The sequence below is a fragment of the Scyliorhinus canicula genome, chromosome 14, assembly GCF_902713615.1.
Source record: "Scyliorhinus canicula chromosome 14, sScyCan1.1, whole genome shotgun sequence".
Lineage (NCBI taxonomy): Eukaryota > Metazoa > Chordata > Chondrichthyes > Carcharhiniformes > Scyliorhinidae > Scyliorhinus > Scyliorhinus canicula.
Window position 1 is genome coordinate 133635401 of NC_052159.1, and position 11055 is coordinate 133646455.

Consider the following 11055-nt stretch of genomic DNA (forward strand, 5'->3'; position numbering starts at 1 on the left):
GAACCTGGGATCTCAGCGCTGTGAGGCAGCAGGGCTAACCCACTGCGCCACTGTGCTGCCCGAACCAATTTTCTTTTAGCACCATTTAAACTAGTCACAAGACGAGTTACATGCACGTTATGGAATGTTTAAAATGGAAGACAGATCATCAGCTTTTTTTTTATTTCCAATTATTGCAGTGTGATTAGTATGATCCTGTGCTGTTCATTTCTTTAGCAATTTCATTAAACTGGCATAATCTTTCCATACTCCTTAGATGCAGCAGTGGACAAATCTGGACAGACTGACAGGCAGCTTCTTGACAGGTAAGGGAATGAAGGGTTACGGGAAAAGGGCAGGGAAGTAAATGTGAGGATATGTTGGATCAACCGTGATCCTATTGAAAGATGGAACAGACTTGAGGGACCAAATGGCTTACCCCATCCCTATTTCTTCTGCTTTTATATATTTATAGCTGAGATAGAAAGATTCCGATCCCAACCACTTGAGGCCAGGGTAAATGTGGCCACTTGCTCCACAATGCAGCATGAAGACCTAACCATCTAAATCAGACCATCGTCCACATATGAAACTCCTGCATTGAGAACTCTTGCATAATGGTGTCATCTCAACCATCCTCACTGCCCTACTGAAGCCGATGAATGGATTATAAAATTTGATTTATAATTCCTGTACACCCTGATATTTTTATAAAATGAATTCAAACATCCTGTGAATAGATGAAACAATCACACAAGATTTAAATTTCCAAGACGTTCACTCTAACACAAGCTGAAAAGCAACATACCAAACACTAATTCAGTAGACAATCTGTATTCTAAACAACAGAAAATAGCCCCATTTTAACACTTTAAATGACCAAAAGTCTACTTCCACTGCTATATTTTAGTGTGTTTCTTAAGCAGACACTCTATTCTCCTGGACCCAATTAATGGCCCCTTATGGACTGATTCCTATCGGATTACAATTGGGAGGCTACTGGGAGGGAGGTGGGGATAGGGCAGTTGCCCAGCAGGTCATCCTCCTCAAGCTTCAGGTTGGAAATGGTAGCGGACATCTTTCTCTTGCAAACTTTCCTTTGGCAATGCCCAATGTCTGACACCCCAATCTCTCCCTATTCCCTGGCCTATCCAACCTACCCAGCCCTTCATCCCTCTACCTCTCCTTCCCCCATCCCAGCAGATTTCTCTTCCTGTCCCCACCCAGAGAATCCCCTGTGTAGTCCCCTGGCTTGTGGGACTGCATGTAGTCCCAGTTGTGGCCAGCGCTCCTGGTGGCACTTCTGTGACTTGTGTATCAATTAAAATGTCAACAATGCCCCGCTTAACTCCGATGTGTATTCTGGAAGATGAAAATGCTCAATAACGATATGTGTGGTCCTGTAGATTTGCAGTTGAACAAATCATTCGGAATAAAAGTATGTATAAAGAATGTGCAAATTTTATTGAGAAAAATTCAAAATTAAAATTCAACATTAATTACAGGGAAGAAAGAAAATCATTGAGTGAAGGTTGCGGTAAAGTAGATCAACAATAACTTTATTCATGAATACAAACAGAAGCTAATGTATGCACATATTATAGTGGCTCATTTTAGGCCGATTTGGCCTTTCGGTTTAAGTCCATAATGTTCTCTGATACATTGCTGTTCATCTTTGTTTGCTCCTTTGAGGCCTCTTCCTTGCTCAGGCACTTATTCTTCAAATGATAAGTGAAATGTGCTGCAAATGGGGAAGAGGTCAAACATTAAGCATTGTGTTATTTAAACCATTAAAGGCGCAGGTCAGTTATATCACAATTATTTTTTATCACAGAGAGACAAAAAACAGAAGCTTGTAACATCAGTGAGTACAATTTAAGAGTATAGCGTTTGCAAACAATGGCCTTTGACAGCACTTATCTTCCTGGGCAAGAGGGCAAGCCGAGCTGTTTGCGACTGCTGATGAAGCGTGGGCAGAGCAAACACAGACATACATGAAGCTTCGGCTGAGCACGTCAAAGCCCCACACAGCTGTCGCCAGGGACAAATAGTGAATCTGTCCTCTGCTCTGTAACGTTTGCCCACTTCCACTCATTGAGCTCCAGACCACCCTGCAATTGAGCCTGAAGGGGATGAAAGGAACATATCAGTGATCCATGTGCAGACGATTGTACAGACTAGACACAAATGCAGACGCTATCACCGCTGTGATATCTGCCACTTATAAGAATGCTTACCTTCGTATTGGAGTATAAAGCACCTCCACACACGTGCTTGCCTTCCAGACCATGCAAAGCGATGCACAATCCCTTCATTCTGTGTAGGACTGGGTGAGGTAGTTGCTATGAGGCATCATGGGCTGCTACATTCCCACAGGTGATTGCTGTAGTCATTGGGTGGCAACAGAAAGCAAAACAAATTAAGCTTATATGATTGCTGAGCATTACAGCCACTAAATGTGCTATAAGGAGCACAGTTATCTAACTGCATATTACTCTATGTATCGGTCTTGAGAAATTGTTCCTGTAGTTTACCCTTGATAGCTCCTCAAAACTCTTCTGGAAGCCTCCATTGACCTCAGAAAGCTCCCCATCCCCTGCTGGAGGGCTGCCTTCACCCCCCCCCCCCTCCCCCTTCACCCCCCCCGCAAGCTTCTGAATGGCCTGTGAAAAAGGAAATAAAGTAGTAATATCATTTTCCTGTGCATATACAAGCTTCAGTAGACATTCAGCAATTGTAATATCTGTTAACTCTTAATTTAGTTTGTTTCTAAAAGTTATTTTAAATTGTCTTTAATTCTTGGAATCAGAAGGTTTAACAAGGAGGGAAATAAATAGTGAAGTCTTGAGGAGCGTACATATTACAGAGAAGAAGGTGCTGGAAGTCTAAAAGCGCATCAAGGTAGATAAATCCCCGGGACCTGATGTACTGTATATTGTACAGGACATTGTGGGAGGTTCGGGAGGAAATTGCGGGTCCCCTAGCAGAGATATTTTAAATGTCAACAGCCACGGGAGAGGTGCCTGAAGATTGGAGGGTAGCAAATGTTGTGCCTTTGTTTAAGAAGGGCCGCAGAGAAAAGCCCGGGAACTATGGACCAATGAGCCTAACGTCTGTTGTGGGTAAGTTGTTGGAAGGTATTCTGAGAGACAGGATCTACAGGCATTTAGAGAGGCAAGGACTGATAAAGCATGGCTTTATGAGTGGAAAATCATGTCTCACGAACTTGATTTGAGTTTTTTGAAGGGGTAACCAAAAAGGTAGATGAGGGTAGTGCAGTCGACGTTGTCTACATAGACTTTACCAAGACCTCTGACAAAGTACCGCATGGTAGGTTGTTGCATAAGGTTAAATCTCATGGGATCTAGGGTGATGTAGCCAATTGGATATAAAATTGGCTTGACGACTGAAGAGATCTAACATCCAGATTTAGTGAAGTCATGTGACACTAAAACTCAGTAGAAATTTGAGTTAAACTTCTTGGATGCAAACAAGAATCTTTTATTGCCTCTATTTGATTACAATTAGGAGAAACTTAAATCTATTCTCAATAAAGTCCGGCTAGCAAAGGACTCAAAGAGAAGTAACTTAGAAACAATTTAACTTTCAAAATAATACAGAAATGGTTTCTTGCTTAAGGCAAAACAGCTTGCATTTACTTCAAGAGTTAGAGTGAAAAGTGAAAATATGAAAATAGAGATAGCGAGTAGTTAGCTCACAGGATAGAATGATTGTGGATAAAGATTGCCACACAGACCATCATGTTTAAAGATAATTTTATCAGTCTGAAGCCATCTGTCTACACCTCTATGTCGTCCTAATTGGTTTGGGTAAGAATCAGATACATTTGATTCGATGGTTAACTGTCAATCCTTAATGTGCAACATAAGTTCTGAATGTTTCATGTTTGAATATTTGTGTATGTTATGGAATGCGATTCTGTGCTTTTATCAAGACTGGTTTCTACTGGTTTTCTGCTGACTTTACTTTTATCCACATTCTGGACAATGGTACTTTCATATTGCTATGGTCCTTACTTCGACCTTGATTGAGATTACTGGTGCGGCTCATTTCTTAATGTCAAACTGACTTTGACAATATGTTCATCAGAACAATAGCTTTATCAGCTTGCTTTGTGAAAATGTTGTTTTTATCTCCAATTAGTTTATGCATGTGTCAGGTTTTTTGTGTCTCTGTTGAAGCTATGTGTTTTGTCATGGCCTGAGGTTATGAGTGCTGAAATCCTCATTTTAAAATGGATATTAAAACTGGGGCGTAATATTTACATTAAAGTAGCCTTTTTACCTATCAGATCTACCAGGAAATAGTTGATTACTATCAACGATAGAAGATAAAGGGTGGTTGTCGAGAGTTGTTTTTCAAACTGGAGGTCCGTAAACCTAAGTGCCTCAGGGATCGGTGCTGGGTCCACTGTTATTTGTTATTTATATTAATGATTTGGATGAGAATTTAGGAAGCATGGTTAGTAAGTTTGCAGATGACACCAAGATTGGTGACATAGTGGCAGTGAAGAACGTTATCTAGAATTGGAATGGGATCTTGATCAATTGAGCCAGTGGGCCAAAGAATGGCAGATGGAGTTTAATTTAGATAAATGTGAGGTGATGCATTTTGGTACATCGAATTGGGGCAGGACCTACTCAGCTGATGGCAGGGTGCTGGGAGAGTTATAGAACAAAGAAATCTAGGAGTAAAGGTTCATAGCTCCTTGAAAGTGGAGTCACAGGTGGACAAGGTGGTGAAGGTGGTATTCGGCATGCTTGGTTTCATTGGTCAGAACATTGCAACATCATATACATATCCTGTACCCTTGTCCCCCGCACGTAATGCGACCCGGACCAGGTGCTGGACCCCTCTCCGGTGCACACACCCACCCTCTGGGTGCCAAAATGTCCCCGGTGCTGGGGCCCAGCCCCTGATGGTTCAGAGATTGGCTGCTGCACCCATGATGTTGCCCTCCCACAGTGTTCAGGCACAGTGTCCAGGCATTACGGTCTGATTGGGATGCAGGGCAATAGCCCCACACATGCTTAGTGGTATGCCTACCCACTGGGCTCCACTTGGGAGGTGTGAAGTGCTCATTTAAGAACGATTGTCAATTCCCAATTAGCAAGAACGTTCAGTCACCCGGCCAGAGGCTTCAGCAGTCAATGGGACTAATGGGTGATTGGTAGGGCAGGAAGACAAGGGCTGGGGTTGCCCTCGGATTAAGACCAGGGGTTGGCATGGGAGCTGAGACATCCATCTCCCCCCCCGCCAGCCCACCCTAGGCCATTGGCGGCGACCCCCCCTAGCTCCGTGACCATAACCCCCCCCCTCCCCCACCAATGGCGGCCCATCTCAATCAAGGCTTGCCCCCCTCAGAGGCCCCCCAATCCCACCTTCTGAGCAACGAGGCAGCAACCCCAGTTTCTCGGGCTCATTGCCCAGGAGCAAAGGTGGCGACTCATCTCCTTGGGTCCGTGCAGCAGCCCTTTTGCCAGTTTCACATTTTTAAAAAGGAATACTAATCTGCCTCCGCATGATCATTTGCTACAGTTAGACGACGGGAGGCCGTCAGATATGGGGATCACCCCCATTAATTGTATGGAGATTGGGCTTAAGTAATTATTGGTTTCTTGCCACACCATGGTGGGATACTGATTTTACCAACTTGAGGGGCTGATTAGATCACAATCAGATCAGCGCCCGGCTCAGGACTCGATTTTGGCCTCTCCCGCGATTTAACAGCCTTATTGCGCTCGCGCTTGAACGCACTGTGGCCATTAACTCGCGCCCTAATTTTGATTAATAATAATCTTTATTGTCACAAGTAGGCTTACATTAACACTGCAATGAAGTTACTGTGAAAAGCCCCCAGTCGCCACATTCCGGCGCCTGTTCGGATACACAGAGGGAGAATTTAGAATTTCCAAACTACCTAACAGCACGCCTTTCTTGACTTGTGGGAGGAAACCGGAGCACCCGGAGGAAACCCATGCAGACCGGGGAAAACGTGCAGACTCCGCACAGACAGTGACCCAAGCCGGGATTTGAACCCGTGACCCTGGTGCTGTGAAGCAACAGTGCTAACCACTAAGTGGCAGCAACCTATCAAAATGGTTGGAAGGAGGAGTGAGACAATTGTTCTTGTCTGCAAATAATGAAAAGGTTTGAAGATTTTCTTTCATCCTCTGTGAAGTCAAACAGTTCAGAATAAATATCTGTGCAGTTAGACATTTTCCGGTAATAAAAGGGGGCAGCACGGTAGCATGGTGGTTAGCATAAATGCTTCACAGCTCCAGGGTCCCAGGTACGATTCCCGGCTGGGTCACTGTCTGTGTGGAGTCTGCACGTCCTCCCCGTGTGTGCGTGGGTTTCCTCCGGGTGCTCCGGTTTCCTCCCACAGTCCAAAGATGTGCGGGTTAGGTGGATTGGCCATGCTAAATTGCCCGTAGTGTCCTAAAAAGTAAGGTTAAGGGGTTATGGGTATAGGGTGGATACATGGGTTTGAGTAGGGTGATCATTGCTCGGCACAACATCGAAGGCTGAAGGGCCTGTTCTGTGCTGTACTGTTCTATGTTCTAAAAGCAGAAAATGCTGGAAAAATTCAACAGGCTGGCTGCATTTGTGGAAAGAGAAACAGCAAACGGGTAATGTTTTAATGCTCACCCACGTGGTGATTTTGGTGAAAAGTGGTCAATTAATCAGCTGGAATTGTGGCAGCTGGGGACCCTGCAACCCCAATTAAGTCTGGGGCAGTGTAGCCATCTGGGATGGCCACTTTCGGGATACAAAATGGACACTCAGACTCGAGGGAAATGTGGACAATACTAAGCAGCAAGCAGGCACAGAGCCTGAATGTATATTTGGAAGGTAGTTTGCAGACGGAATCGAAACTCTGGGTCGATTTACATATTAATGGCCCATCTCCGGGAAGCAAAGGACTAGTACTCAGGTAGCCGACACTGTTCCAGACAGCCAGTACCCCAACCGAAAGACACAAACAAAGAAAGGCCAACCGCCACCTAAGACACGCCTGTCCATGAATTCCGCACCTTTGGGGAGGCCCGACGCCGGAGTGGTTGACGCCACTCCAATAAGCCAGGACCCCCCGCCCCGCCGGGTAGGGGAGAATCCCGGCCCTTAAGTGGGCAATTAATGCCCACCTGCCATCATTGTTATTCACCCATTGCCAGACAGGGGCTTTGCTATGCTGGGAGGTGGATCATCAAACAAAGACATTGGTGCTTGATCCAGGTACTCATCATGGAAAGGGGAGGGTCCTGCTGAAAACCACTCCCTGTGCTTACTGCCGATTGCCATGGCCCAGCTCCCCATGACGCCTACCCGTGGCGCTCCTCCCACCCACTCACCTGTGGTCTGGATATCTCCGGGAACCTGTGCATCGGATGGGTACATTACCATCAGCAGTCATGGCCTCCCTGATGGCACTGGTGATGAATGCATAGCTGCTAACCTCTGACCTCCCATTCTCTTGATGCCAGGGGGACCTGTCACTGCCCAGAGTGCCTGTAGGCCCTAATACAATGAGCCTCCCTGAAAGAAAGTGACAAGCAGCTCTCTAGCCAATCAACTATCTTAAATAATATTCAACATTGCAGGTCTTTGAAGGCCACAGGTTTGAAACATTAAATCTCTTTTTCTCTTCATAGATTTTGCCAAAACTACCGTGCATTTCCAGCAATTCTGGTTTTATTTCAGGTTTCCTGTTTCTGAAGTATTTAGTCTCTGAAATTCTGCAGTGTGTGATCTGCCAGACATTTGGCTTTGGGAAGGATAGAAATTGGAATACAGAGCCACACAAAAGAGAGATGTGATAATCTGAATAAAGTTGGAATGAATTCTATTTAATTTACATTTGGAATGACAATATCACAGAACGTCTTAAAATAGAAACACTTAAAGTTTATTGGTGTTAATGCAAGAGGCTCTGGGTAAATTGCAGCCTTTTCCAAAAGGCATTGATTGCATGAAACAGATTGGTCACACATTATAGGTCCCATGCTCTTTATATTCTATTGATTTCAATAGAATGAAAATTGGATGGGCTTTATAACAGGCGCTTGATCTGTTCCAGTCAATGGATGGTTCATTTACTCAATTGTCATCAATGTAGCCTTCACTTCCAATCATACAAGTATACAGTCTCACAGTCAATAACAGTAAACTCAATTCTACTCCATTTATTATTATTATTCAATTCGAGCTATTTTTATTTTTAATTGACCCATTAAGGCAAATACTACCAACTTGTAATAAACTTCAATACTTACCTTAGTAGGAAATTTGGAGTTCAGGAGCTCCAGTTACCATTGGGTCTCATACGTTCGATGTGTACACAAGCCGAGAAAAGGCCCCACTTGTGCAGTTCATATGTTCTTCAGGCTGGGAACCGGCCCTGCACCCATGTATAGAAGAAAAAAAAGAAGGAAAGTTAAACTGCAGGTCAGGTGTCCAAAAGATAGTATCCCAAGGGGCGGACATGAAGAGGAGGACAGGGAGAGATCCCAAACCAAGAAGAAATGAAGGAATAGAACAGAAAGATATCCAAGACGACAATACTAGGTAAAAGGGCAATGATGGGGTTCAAATATAGATCCTGTCAAACAAAGTTTGAGAGAGGGAATCTGACAAATTAACTCCAAATTAAAGGGAGATAGTTGCGGGGAGCAGACTTCAAGCCAAGCAGGCTTGAAAAGCCTGATCCGAGAGGGCAGCTAAAGGTTAGTAACTCTGTACTGTGTGCCATAGGGGCAAACACACCCTTTGAAGGAGTGGCTGAAATTGTGCTGACAAAGTGATGCTCGAGTGTGTGCACTAATTCAGAGGAAAAGAAACTCAGAAGATGAGATGGAAATCCTGGAGGTAGATCCTTGTTGAAATCATCAAAGTGGCAAAGACATTTGGGAGAGAATTCCCAGGGGATTTCGTCCAAGCCCTTGTGAGAATGACCGAGTTTCTGTGAGTCCAGTTGACTCATGGTGTGACAAGCGTCTGCGTGGGTTGTTAAGAAATCCAAAGAATCTGCGTTTGTCACATCTGTCGTTTACTTTGGAGAGTGATGTGATTGACCAGTTTACCTGTTGGTTCCCATCCACTTCATACTTATCCTCAACTTTCAAGTTTAAGGTACACATTGTAAGTTGTATTATCTTTCTGAATTTATACATGCCTGGGATGAAGGAATATGTGAATAATTTTCTTATGTTTGAATTGAAATCTTTCCAACCCGTTTGACTGGTGTAATATAGTTCAAAGGTCTTGTTAATAAATGTTGTTTTTCTTTGCATTAGAAGTTGATCAGCAGACTCCTGTGAATTTGTTCAGTAACTTCCCTCCACAGTTTCAAAAAAATATTAAAGCTAGGATCTATCAAGCCAAGTTTCACTCTAGGATCCCATCAGCTGAGATTGTGACAAACTTCAGACTATCAGTAACACATACCTCAACCTCACTCATTTCCAGCAATATAAGCTCTTGACCTCACATTGCAACAGACTGCTGCTAAAATTGATATCTCCTGGGCAACAGGATTCTGATCAAATGAAAGCCAGTCATCGTGAAAGGGGTGAGAGGTTTGGGAATCCAGCTAGTGACCATTTTAACTTTTCACTGCAGGTTAATGTCTGTGGTACCCACCAAAAGCAGACCAGGTTGCGAAGAAGTTAACATATGCAGTCTTCAAGTTAATGGCATCAGAAGGGTTTGATACTCAGCCCACCCATTGTTGCCTAAAACAGCACCCAGTTCAAATCCTCCCCCAAGCTCAGACCTTGCCAGAATGAGGCATCTTGTGGCCTCTGTTCATTAGATCTTTCCCCTACTATTATGCTCAAAAAATTCCAGTACTGCAAATTGCTGTAAGCATGAGTTCATAATAGACTGGCAAAGGCATCAGGATAATTTGGACCTTGGTGAACAATAGGATTTAAGTCAAAAGGGAAAACAGAGAGACAATGGTGGAAGAAATAGGGTGAGTTAAAGTAAAAAATAAATTCAGAAACAGAAACAAAAAGAGAAGAAAGAAATAATTGAAATAAGGGGGGGGGGGGAAGAAAGGACACAAAAAGAAAAAGAAATAAATGTAAAAATCTTTAATCTTGTGAAATGTCTCGGAATAATTTATCACCTGAGGAAATTAGACTCCCGAGTTCAAATTGTTCCCTTTTAAGACTGGAGAGGTTGAGTGACTTTAAAAGAGTCCGTTCACCGTAAAATATCAGCCCTAAAGGTCTGCGGAGCACTTGAGTCATTTTAACAGCAGAACTGGAGCAATTTTTTGAAAGACATGGGGACATTGCGGACAAGTTTCCATTTCATAAGGCTAATAGCTGAACAGCGGCAAATTGCTCAACAGCTTTTCCTCAGCACAAATTGCTGGATACTCAGACATGAATGGGATCGGCAGTAAATGTTGGCCCAGCCAGTGACACTCATTACAGTGTGCACTTTAAACTCGCCATTATTTTTCCAGCAAATCCAAGCCTGATTTGTCCACATGTTATATAGAATAATTATAGGTAAGCAAAGCTGTGCAGTGGTCTAATTAATGTTTATTCCAAAATTCATCAAATAACCGAAGGAGGTGAAAGTGACTAGTATAAAAGTATACAACACCATGGCTGGAATTCTCCGACCGTTTACTGGGGGCGGGATTCACTGGTCCCGCTGGCAGCGCATCCCTGCCACCGGTTTCCGCGGCATGGGCTGGCTTCAATAGGAACTCCCATCGACAGTGGCGGGACCAGAGAACCACGCGGCCAGCGAGCGTCGCCAAGAAACAGGCGGTTGGGAGGCCGCAGAATCCCACCCCATGTTAATGTGAGTATATGCAGTTTCTGGCCTATACCGAGTGTCATTCACATTGATCAAATACTTTGCACCTTCGTCATTCACATTGACCTGATTACCATGACTCTGATGCAACCCAAGACAGTTAAGAGAAACTGCAGAAGGCTGCTTAGCTCCTTATGCTTCACTGAATATAGATCCAGAACACAGGGGTGGGATTTTCCACCATTCGGATCTTCTGGTCCCGCTGAGCACGGTGGA

At 44.0% G+C, this 11055-nt stretch overlaps 1 long non-coding RNA gene across 1 annotated transcript; it reads right to left on the reverse strand.

The window, feature by feature from the left end:
- Positions 1 to 1588: 1588 nt before the first annotated feature.
- LOC119977817 lies at positions 1589 to 8326 on the reverse strand. The gene is made up of 3 exons (XR_005463281.1): positions 8277 to 8326; positions 2217 to 2362; positions 1589 to 2102 (listed from the first exon to the last, which is right to left on the reverse strand). It is a non-coding gene; the product is annotated as an uncharacterized LOC119977817 (long non-coding RNA).
- Between the last annotated feature and the right edge of the window lie 2729 nt (positions 8327 to 11055).